Source organism: Ranitomeya variabilis, chromosome 8 (genome assembly GCF_051348905.1).
Source record: "Ranitomeya variabilis isolate aRanVar5 chromosome 8, aRanVar5.hap1, whole genome shotgun sequence".
Lineage (NCBI taxonomy): Eukaryota > Metazoa > Chordata > Amphibia > Anura > Dendrobatidae > Ranitomeya > Ranitomeya variabilis.
The window spans coordinates 176,398,248-176,410,562 of record NC_135239.1 but is presented as its reverse complement, the minus strand read 5'-3'; the positions used below and the strand labels follow the sequence as shown (position 1 = coordinate 176,410,562).

Sequence of the window (12,315 nt, the reverse complement as noted above, 5' to 3'; positions counted from 1 at the left end):
CACATAATGGATTTTTGAGTTATAAAAACCAGGTGGTTAGGGAGAAAGCCTTAGATTATATTATCTGCTTCATATCTCTCCGACTCCTTTCTAATTAAACAATGCAACTTTTGAAGAACTTATAAACCCAAGTTTGAATTAATTGTCTATCTGAGAAATATCTCCCATAAAATTGATTTTGTCAACTTCATTAGGGACTGTTATGGAGTCATAATTGAAACGAAATGTCCTTTTCAAATTAGATCATTCCGTGATCAAATAAAAGCTGTCTTAAAAGGCCACTAAATCTCATAATACAAGTTCATTTAGGGCGAGTGAACGTTCAAATGACCTCTATCAGAGACGGGACTGCATTCCTATTGCCATTGCTAGGTAAGCATCATGGTAAGGTTGTTGTACTATACAATACAATACAATACAATACTTATAAATTTATATTTATTTTTTTCTGCATTGCTGATTTCAGAGAGCCATTTTTTCCCCAGTTAAGTAGCTTCTTTTTTTGCTAATTAAGATTAATTTTTGAATAATAACATTTTGGGTTACATATAAATTATTGATCATTTATTTATTACTTTTTTTGAGAAAGGAGAATGGTTGAATCATGAGAATCCCACTGATCACTCCAAAGACTGCTCCAAAGCATCAAGTTCAGGAAAAAAGAGTGCACGGCTCTCTCTTAGGCCACGTTCATCTGTTCAGTATTAGGTCAGTATTTTATATCAGTATTTGTAAGGTAAAGTATAATTGAAACATGTGCCCCACTTCTATATTTTTCCCCACTTCTAGTCTTCATTTACTAATACTGATGTAAAATACTGACCAAATACTGAACAGGCCAGCCATAGAGTGATGTACTGATTCAATAGAAAGTCTTGGGGGCCTAAGGACCTGGACCCACACTGAGAATTAAGAGAGTAAAAATATTATAAGCATTTTTCCACACTGTAGTTACTTTTCAGGTTGGCATATTCCAAGAGTCATCTCTACTTCATTTTTCCAGCAATGTTTCTATGTATGGTCTTTTTTTATGGAATTAGTCAAAATTTTATTTAACCCCTTAATGACCACCGATATGCCTTTTAATGGTGGCAGTTAAGGCTCCTTATTCATCAGCGCCGCTTTTTAATGGCACTGAGAAATAACTGTATAGTGCCCCCAAGTGTCAGAAAATCTCTGGGGTCTCAGCTTTCCACTGAAACCCCATAAAACATGATTTGGGTTGGTTTTTACCATCCTCAGTCACGTGATCGCCGTTATTCATTGAATAACGGCGATCACAAAAAAAGTCCAATTTTCAATTCATTCTCTCTCCTCTGATATGATCTAGCATATCAGAGTAGAGAGAAATGGAGTCGACCGAGCCCACCTGGTACCTCTGCTATCCCTGGACCCTCCTGCTCCATCCCCCAGCCCTCCGCATCATCTTCCTGGAAGAAAATGGCGGGCGCATGCACAGTGCCTTGCAACAATAGGAGATTTTTCCTATTGGTTCATTTTGATCACTGTGATAGATCCTATCACAGTGATCAAGGCTTAGATTTTGTGCTAGGCTTAGGTTTTGTTGAGGTTGGGGTTGGGGTTAGAGCTGTAGTTAGGGTTGTTTTAAGATTAGGGTTGGTTAGGATTGTGTTGGGGTTAGGGTTGTGTTGGATTTAGGAGTTAGGGTTGGGGTTATGGTTGCGTTGGGGTTAGGGTTTTGGTGTTGGGATTAGAGTTGTGTTGGGGTTAGGGTTGTGTTAGGGTTAAGGGTTAGGCTTGGGGTTAGGGTTGTCGTTAGGGTTAGGCTGTGTTAAGGATGAAGTTAGAATTGGGGGTTTCCACTGTTTAGGCCAGTGTTTCCCAAACTCCAGTCCTCCCGGACCCCAACAGGTCATGTTTTCAGGATTTCCTTAGTATTGCATAGGTGATGGAAGTATCAGAAGTTTTCCCACTTGTGCAGCACTATGGAAATCCTGAAAACATGACCTGTTGGGGTCCGGGAGGACTGGAGTTTGGGAAACACTGGTTTAGGCACATAAGGGGGTCTCCAAATGCGACATGTGCCCTTCTGAGCTTTGCCATGCGCCCAAACAGTGGATTTCCCCCACATACTGGGTATTGGCGTACTCAGGAGAAATTGCACAACAAATTTTGTGGTCCATTTTCTCCTGATACCCTTGTGAAAATAAAATAGTTTGGGTCTAAAATAATTTTGGGGTGAAAAAAGTTAAATGTTAATTTTTTCCTTCCACATTGCTTTAGTTCTCGTGAAATACCTGAAGGGTTAATAAACTTCTTGAATGTGGTTTTGATCACCTTAGAGCAATGCAGTTTTTAGAATGGTGTCACTTTTCGGTATTTTCTGTCATATTGAACCCCAAACTAACTTCAAAAGTGAGGTGGTCCCTAAAAAAACTGGTTTTGTAAATTTTGTTGAAAAAATGAGAAATCTCTGGTCAACTTTTAACACTTATGACGTCCTAAGAAAAAGAAAAAAAATTATGTTTCCAAAATTGTGCTGATGTAAATTTGAAGTGTAGGAAATGTTATTTATTAACTATTTTGTGTGACACGACTCTCTGATTTAAGGGCACAAAAATTAAAAGTTTGAAAATTGCTAAATTTTCAAAATTTTTGCCAAATTTCATTTTTTTTTATTAATAAACGCAAGACATATCGAAGAAATGTTACCAATAACATGAAGTACAATATGTCATGAAAAAACAATCTCAGAATCAGTGGAATATGTTAAAGCTTTCTAGAGTTATAACCTCATAAAGTGACAGTGGTCAGAATTGTAAAAATTGGCCTGGTCATTAAGGTCAAAATTGGCTCTGTCACTAAGGGGTTAACAGTGCCATTTTAGGGTACATATAAATTATTCATTTTTATTATTGGGGGATAGAAAAACAAATTCTGCTGTTTACTGTGTATTTTTTATGTACTTCACTGTGTTTTAAATAATGTATTAACTTTACTATATGTGTTGTAACACCATATAGCTATATTTTTTTTAAAAACACTTTTGCAAAATAAATGCATTATGTAAAATGTATGTGTTTGCAGGAAAATCCATATCATCAACCCATATAAAGTCAGTCTTTTGAAACAACATGACATCAAGCTAACCCCGCAGTTTGCAAATGGTTCTGTTCTTATCTAAAAACCTTTAGCATCTTAATAAGTAATAAAGTTATTAACTTCCTTATAACAGTTAAAACCTAAGGCAAAATAAAATGAACATATACCCTGCTGTAAATAAATATGTGAAAGCAATAGTGCATATACAGGTCCTTCTCAAAAAATTAGCATATAGTGTTAAATTTCATTATTTACCATAATGTAATGATTACAATTAAACTTTCATATATTATAGATTCATTATCCACCAACTGAAATTTGTCAGGTCTTTTATTGTTTTAATACTGATGATTTTGGCATACAACTCCTGAAAACCCAAAAAACCTGTCTCAATAAATTAGCATATCAAGAAAAGGTTCTCTAAACGACCTATTACCCTAATCTTCTGAATCAACTAATTAACTCTAAACACATGCAAAAGATACCTGAGGCTTTTAAAAACTCCCTGCCTGGTTCATTACTCAAACCCCCCATCATGGGTAAGACTAGCGACCTGACAGATGTCAAGAAGGCCATCATTGACACCCTCAAGCAAGAGGGTAAGACCCAGAAAGAAATTTCTCAACAAATAGGCTGTTCCCAGAGTGCTGTATCAAGGCACCTCAATGGTAAGTCTGTTGGAAGGAAACAATGTGGCAGAAAACGCTGTACAACGAGAAGAGGTGACCGGACCCTGAGGAAGATTGTGGAGAAGGACCGATTCCAGACCTTGGGGAACCTGAGGAAGCAGTGGACTGAGTCTGGTGTGGAAACATCCAGAGCCACCGTGCACAGGCGTGTGCAGGAAATGGGCTACAGGTGCCGCATTCCCCAGGTAAAGCCACTTTTGAACCATAAACAGCGGCAGAAGCGCCTGACCTGGGCTACAGAGAAGCAGCACTGGACTGTTGCTAAGTGGTCCCAAGTACTTTTTTCTGATGAAAGCAAATTTTGCATGTCATTCGGAAATCAAGGTGCCAGAGTCTGGAGGAAGACTGGGGAGAAGGAAATGCCAAAATGCCTGAAGTCCAGTGTCAAGTACCCACAGTCAGTGATGGTGTGGGGTGCCATGTCAGCTGCTGGTGTTGGTCCACTGTGTTTCATCAAGGGCAGGGTCAATGCAGCTAGCTATCAGGAGATTTTGGAGCACTTCATGCTTCCATCGGCTGAAATGCTTTATGGAGATGAAGATTTCATTTTCAGCACGACCTGGCACCTGCTCACAGTGCCAAAACCACTGGTAAATGGTTTACTGACCATGGTATTACTGTGCTCAATTGGCCTGCCAACTCTCCTGACCTGAACCCCATAGAGAATCTGTGGGATATTGTGAAGAGAAAGTTGAGAGACGCAAGACCCAACACTCTGGATGAGCTTAAGGCCGCTATTGAAGCATCCTGGGCCTCCATAACATCTCAGCAGTGTCACAGGCTGATTGTCTCCATGCCACGCCGCATTGAAGCAGTCATTTCTGCCAAAGGATTCCCGACCAAGTATTGAGTGCATAACTGAACATTATTATTTGATGGTTTTTTTGTTTGTTATTAAAAAACACTTTTATTTGATTGGACGGGTGAAATATGCTAATTTATTGAGACAGGTTTTTTGGGTTTTCAGGAGTTGTATGCCAAAATCATCAGTATTAAAACAATAAAAGACCTGACAAATTTCAGTTGGTGGATAATGAATCTATAATATATGAAAGTTTAGTTGTAATCATTACATTATGGTAAATAATGAAATTTAACACTATATGCTAATTTTTTGAGAAGGACCTGTATATAAATAGGGTACTTTGTAAACACCGTTTTTAATTTTAAAAAGCATAAAAGCCATTCCAACAGCGTCAAGGTGTACACAAATTCGGGATGATCCTAAACTCTAGTATTATCATAGTGATGTCAGTGTAAATAAGGACCAGGTCCCGAACATGGACACACAGCAAATGGGACCAGGTCCTGCTCAGCCCATATTCACACTGAGGTCACTATGATGCATGGTAAGATTTTAATACTAGAGGTTAGGACCATCCCAATTTTGGGTACACCTTGACGCTGGTGGAATGGCTTTTACGCTTTTTTTAAAATCGGTGTTTACTAAGTGCCCTATTTATTTATATGCAGTATTGCTTTTACTTATTTACTTACAGCAGGGTAAATGGTCATTTTGTTTATGTCTGTAGTTTTGTCTATTTAATGGCCAGTGTGAACATGCTTCTATTTTGCATGCATACAAATTTATGCTCCAGATAATTTTTTTCATTTTTTAGGTTTACTTTCATATAAAAGATTGATGAAAAAACTAACAAAAGAAGAAAAAAAAAAGATGAATAAAGCATAAGATAGAATGAGAAAATGTACTTCCTTATGTATCCACCAGTGACGTGTGGCATGGGCCCTGATTTACTAAAACTAATTCTTTCCAAATTTGAAAGTACATTTCTAGGTAAATTATTTATTGTTTGTTAGATCCACATTTTGAAAGAGCACATGGACTACTAAAGAATTGAGCAATAACTATCTAGAAAAAATAAATATTGGTAGTTTTAATTTTGATTTGTCCTTTGTATAATACAGATATTGTTGCAGAATACATTCAATTATGTGACATAATCAGGTTTTCAGAACCACATCACTATACCAATATTTATCATTCAGATTCATATACCGTATATATATTTAAAGCCCAGTATTTTATTGCATAGAGGGGGTATTCCAGTTTCAGCGACTAAACGTTATTTATATAATGATAAGCGAAACCATTTTACAATAAATTTTCTGCATAAAATTCTCAACTTTTTCAGCATCTTGGCTTGCTGTCATTTAATAGGAAACTTTTTTTTTTTGCTGCTTGCAACGAGCCATCCACACAGGTTCACAGGGGCAGTTTGCATTAAACTGGCATAATTATATAACAGATTCTGTAAAAGTTGTCTGTTAAATAAAAATAAATAGTAATGAAGAAAACAGTTTAATGACTATGATTAAATGATGTTATAATTCATCGGACCTCGAATTTGCCTTACCTTTGCTGAATGTTGCCGTTCAAGGTCAGTAATGATGCAAGTTGTACAACTCAATTACTCCAATACTTGGGACTTATCTAATGTTCAAAAGAGCCAGGAAGGAAATGCTAACTCCTGTAAATGTCTTCTTCTCAGTCATCACAGGCTGATAATGCACTATGGCATGTAATAAAATGACAGAAATGAGTTGAAGGATGACCTTCTGGTTTCAGTGTATTGTATTTTTAGAAGCACAGAACGCCACAAACCTATCAGTCTGCTGCAGTTGCTCCACTACACTTTAGTAGTTGATTTGTGACCTTTGTTAGTTAATAGAGCTGAAAACCTTTAATCATGTTGTCAAAAAAGCAAATTATTAAAAGGGTTAACCCATGAACAACACTTGTCAATTCTTCACAGCATATATAACTAAGGTATGCTGGCTGAGAGTCTGACATCATGACCCCCATAACACTGGTATTGGCAATAACGTCTTTCCGATGGCTGCTCCCCCACCTTTCTGCATCTATCCAGAAATTAATACAAGAAGTGAGAGAACCGGGGGCTTTGGATAGTACTGCCAAAGGTATGGAACAAATAGGTATCACTGGGGGATTACCATATGGGTAAACTTTATTAATGCTGCATATACAGTATCAGAGCTGATCTAGCTCCTTCTTCAGGTTTTGTAAAAACAATCAAACTTTTTTGGACAATTGGTCGTCTTTTCAAACAGGCATATTGGATAAGGCCCAATGGGTTGTCATCTTGTCCACAGGTACTGGACACAACTTCAGCCCTGATTCTCGAAATAAGTAGAGTGTCCCTCTTGCTATCTTCACTAGCACTAGGAAATCTTCTCCACCACTAGCATTGCCCCTGGATTGCAACACCTTCCGCCTCATAGAGTTTGAGTCCAGCTTATCCTGTAACTTAACAGGCTGAGTGCGTCCAAGGCCCCCGATGTCCAATTTGAGGTTCCCCAGACCAGCAAACAGAATGGCACGGAAGGGTATTTTTGGCTATACACTGCCCCAAGTATTAGGTCCACGTTGTCCCTAGAAGACCAATGAGTGAGACTGCTACTGTCATTTCCCACTACTGTCCTGCACTGAACTGTCACTCCTGAACTTGGCACTAACTCTCCCCAAATTGAGCCAGCCATTACAGTTAACCCTGCCTAGGCTAGACTGCAGCCCCAATGATTGTTACCCTTGACTTGAATATAAAACACATTTAACCCCTCAAAGTGTCAGGGAGCAGACCATCAGCTCCTCCACTACTACATGAACACCACTTTTAGCTGCCATTGATAAGTTGCTGCACAGCCTTTTGTGAAAGAATAGGTCATTCTAAAGAGTTTACTAATAGCATTGTGGTCCTGGAATAGGATGTCACAAATGTAATAAGTCGGGTTATGAAATTTCTTTCCTCCTAAATATTGTAGGAACCACAGCAACACCTCCTAAAAACCACATGAAGTTACAGCGCTTGGACAACGAGTGCTCAAGAGCATAGCGCACAAAAGTCACCAATGCTCTGCTGATTCAATAACCTCTCCTCTGGTATAATCATCAGTTTATCAGGTTGTTTCTCAGATTTTGGACTACTTTCCTTATTTCTAGTGAATAGAAATCTTCATGCTTCAGCATACAAAGATATGTTGGACAACTGTAGCCTCCAACTTTGTGGGAACAGTTTTAGGAAGGCCCTTTTCTGTCCCCAATGACTGTGTGTCAAGCAAGGTCCATAAAGGCATGGGTGAGTGAGTTTGGTGTGGAAGAACATGACCGGTCGCACAGAGCCCGGACCTCACTCTATCCAATACATCTGAGATAAAATGGAATGGAGATTGTAAGTCCGACCTTCTCATCCAACATCAGTATTTTAGCTCCTAAATGCTCTACTGCACCCTCAAATATCTGGTAAAAAGCTTTCCCAAAAGAGTGGAAGCTGTTGTAGCTGCAAAGGTCAAACTGACATGATATTAATGCATATGGACTTAGAATGGGATGTTAAAAAATCTCCTCTAGGTGTAATGTGTGGGTGCCGCAATACTTGTACATATAGAGTATCTGTCTATCTGTATGTGTAGAGAAAGACAAACAAAGAACAGCACCTTGCAAAAATAGCTAGGTGCAAAGCCTCCTAGGTACATACCTGTCCTTGTAATAAGGCCTTGTAGAAAAAATGGAAGCAGCACACCATCATAGTGCAAAGTTTTAACCCATTAACAAGCACAATACGCCTTTTATGGCGGTAGTTAAGGGTACTTATTCCTCAGTGCCGCTTTTTAACGGCGCTGAGAAATAAGTGTATAGCTTCGGAAAATCTCCAGGGTCTCGGTTAAATGGAGGAATGTGGTTTTGAGCACCTAAAGGGGTGCAGTTTCTAAAATGGTGTCACTTTTGGGTATTTTAAGTCATAATGACCTCCAAAAGTCACTTCAAATGTGAAGTGGCCCCTAAAAAAATGGTTTTGTAAATTTTGTTGGAAAAAGGAGAAATCGCTGGTCAACTTTTAACCCTTAAAACATCCTAACAAAAAAATAATGTTTCCAAAATTGTGCTGATGTAAAGTTGACGTGTGGGAAATGTTATTTATTAACTATTTTGTGTGACGTGACTCTCTAATTTAAGGGCACAAAAATAAAAAAATTCGAAAATTGCTAAATTTTCAAAATTGTTGCCAAATTTCCGGTATTCCATAAATAAACGCAAGTCATATTGAAGACATTTTATCACTAACATGAAGTACAATATGTCATGAAAAAACAATCTCAGAATCAGTGGGATCCGTTGAAGCGTACCGGAGCTATAACCTCATGAAGTGATCAGAATTGTAAAAATTGGCTCGGTCATTAAGGTCAAAATTGGATTGTTCGCTAAGGGGTTAATGGCCCATCATGATGGGTCATTAAACTACTTTTTTGCACCATGATGGTGTGCTGCTTCCATTTTTTCTATATCTATATGTGTAGCTAGACACTAAGAGTATCTATTCCTCATCCATGGTTATGTATGGGCCACAGGGATATCGCCTCCATCATGACAGTAATGTCAATTACGTGCATCATCCAATGACTTTTGAAGGTTGAAAGATCACCATAGAGAAAACTCTCTGCAGCAATCACTATTCTGTAGTAGAAGAGTCCTGGTTTCTGGGTTCTTGCTATCTTTTTTTTTTTACCTTGAAGACCTTTTACTTATAGAGAGGCAACAAGCTTTATAGTTATGCAAATTTACATGAGGCAATACGCCTGATGGTTTCAACAGTCTTACACGAGTCTGTAGATTAAATTGACCAGAGGCGACAATGCAATGACATCTGTGACCACCTGCTGACACCATCAGCCCACCACCCACTGACTGTGTTGCTCACCACCTCTCTCATAACCATCTCTTCATGGAAGCGCTATCTTTCATCAGACCCTTTCATGTTACACTCTCTTAATCTACCTTTTCAGCGCCTCCTCACAACCAGCTTCCGCAGCCTGTGATGTGACCATCTTCTTTCATGCTTCTTAAGATGCTACAGACGGAGATGGCAGGCTGAGCTGATCCAAGTTGACCCATTACCCAGCGATCTCATTTGCAGCCTGTTGCACCTTTAAGCTCGAGGACGTAGTTGAGAACCTTATACAAATATTGTCAGTACCTCATACTGTTGACCTGCAAAATTTTGCGTAAAGATTTTCTTCCACCTGTCAACAGTACTTTGCTGGTGATACACAGCACAATACAGCATGGATAAAATTACATGACATAGCAGCAAGGTGATAAATATTGTAATTACATAACTTAGGTAACAAGAGGGAGGCGGGTCACTTTTAGACATTTTTCCGAGCAGACTTATTTGCAGCACATGCTGAACAGCACACTGAATTCTTTTTCAGGACTTTGATTAAATCTGTGCAGCGCCCCAGAGTCCTGGTCGTTGCAGTACTGTGGCTCCGCCGCTAAGGGGGGCTATGGTACGTCTGATGGCACTGAAGGAGTTCATCTGACCAGGTATCACAGACACCAATACATTTCACAGTCTGGCCTCCAGGGGGAGCTAAGGGTACTATTCATTAGGCCACTCCTCACAGTCTGGTAAAACTGGGGGTTAGGCAGGAAGTGAGAGAGAACGCTGACTGGGTTTAAAGCAGGCAACACCTTGTGGCAGAGGGTGTTGTAGGGGAAGATTCGGTAGGGTCCCTGTCAGGGGTGGGATCCTGACAGAGGCCTGGCAAACAGAGAGAAAGCTACGGGACCGCGCCTGCACTTCATAGCGGCGGTGCCCTAAGAAAGGACAAGAAGCGAGATTTATTGTGCTGAGTGAGAAACGAGATCAACGCAACAGGGAGAATACCAGTAGGAGTCGTGCTGTTAGACCGAGGCAACATCCTACTGAGGCGTAAATAACCGGTGGCCGGAACGCCGAGGAAGTACAGGGCTCTAAGCATTACTTCAAACCAATGGCAGGGCAGAGAGCTATAGGCTGGCTGTCTCACCTACATCACCTACGCAGATATAGGGGGCAACTTGTGGAGAGGGGCGACTCTCGGGTCCCGGAAGAGCTCCGAGCCTTCCCGTCATACGGGTGCGTCCTATCATAAGATCTGGGACGAGAAGAAGAAGAAGAACATCAGAATCGAGTTGTGAGGGAACACGAGAAACAGACACAACAGTTGTGGGGACTATCCCGTAAGCACAGCAGGGGAGGACCACAACACATAAGCGCTAGAAGGAAGGCACAGATTTCCACCTGCGAAGGGAACTCTGGAGGTGCCATCGGACCGGCCGGACTTGCGCAGCCCAGCTAACCGTATTCCGGACTGAGGACCCAGAAGCCTTCAGTAAAGAGGTAATGAGACTGCAACCTGGTGTCCTCGTTATTAACTGCGACTGGCACTACACCGCACCACTACCACCCACCACGATCCACATACAGTGGGGCAAAAAAGTATTTAGTCAGTCAGCAATAGTGCAAGTTCCACCACTTAAAAAGATGAGAGGTGTCTGTAATTTACATCATAGGTAGACCTCAACTATGGGAGACAAACTGAGAAAAAAAAATCCAGAAAATCACATTGTCTTTTTTTTATCATTTTATTTGCATATTATGGTGGAAAATAAGTATTTGGTCAGAAACAAACAATCAAGATTTCTGGCTCTGACAGACCTGTAACTTCTTCTTTAAGAGTCTCCTCTTTCCTCCACTCATTACCTGTAGTAATGGCACCTGTTTAAACTTGTTATCAGTATAAAAAGACACCTGTGCACACCCTCAAACAGTCTGCCTCCAAACTCCACTATGGTGAAGACCAAAGAGCTGTCAAAGGACACCAGAAACAAAATTGTAGCCCTGCACCAGGCTGGGAAGACTGAATCTGCAATAGCCAACCAGCTTGGAGTGAAGAAATCAACAGTGGGAGCAATAATTAGAAAATGGAAGACATTCAAGACCACTGATAATCTCCCTCGATCTGGGGCTCCACATAAAATCCCACCCCGTGGGGTCAGAATGATCACAAGAACGGTGAGCAAAAATCCCAGAACCACGCGGGGGGACCTAGAGAATGAACTGCAGAGAGCTGGGACCAATGCAACAAGGCCTACCATAAGTAACACACTACGCCACCATGGACTCAGATCCTGCAGTGCCAGACATGTCCCACTGCTTAAGCCAGTACATGTCCGGGCCCGTCTGAAGTTTGCTAGAGAGCATTTGGATGATCCAGAGGAGTTTTGGGAGAATGTCCTATGGTCTGATGAAACCAAACTGGAACTGTTTGGTAGAAACACAACTTGTCGTGTTTGGAGGAAAAAGAATACTGAGTTGCATCCATCAAACACCATACCTACTGTAAAGCATGGTGGTGGAAACATCATGCTTTGGGGCTGTTTCTCTGTAAAGGGGCCAGGACGACTGATCGGGTACATGAAAGAATGAATGGGGCCATGTATCGTGAGATTTTGAGTGCAAACCTCCTTCCATCAGCAAGGGCATTGAAGATGAAACGTGGCTGGGTCTTTCAACATGACAATGATCCAAAGCACACCGCCAGGGCAACGAAGGAGTGGCTTCGTAAGAAGCATTTCAAGGTCCTGGAGTGGCCTAGCCAGTCTCAAGATCTCAACCCTATAGAAAACCTTTGGAGGGAGTTGAAAGTCCGTGTTGCCAAGCGAAAAGCCAAAAACATCACTGCTCTAGAGGAGATCTGA

At 40.5% G+C, this 12,315-nt stretch overlaps 1 protein-coding gene across 1 annotated transcript in view; it reads right to left on the bottom strand.

Moving 5' to 3' along the window:
• The window catches only part of GP9 (glycoprotein IX platelet), a 31,944-nt gene extending 25,668 nt beyond the window's left edge, over positions 1-6,276 (bottom strand). The window contains exon 1 of the mRNA XM_077276022.1: positions 6,128-6,276. The gene's annotated coding sequence lies outside the window, so the exon portion shown is untranslated. The remainder of the gene's footprint in view (positions 1-6,127) is intronic.
• Positions 6,277-12,315: the final 6,039 nt, after the last annotated feature.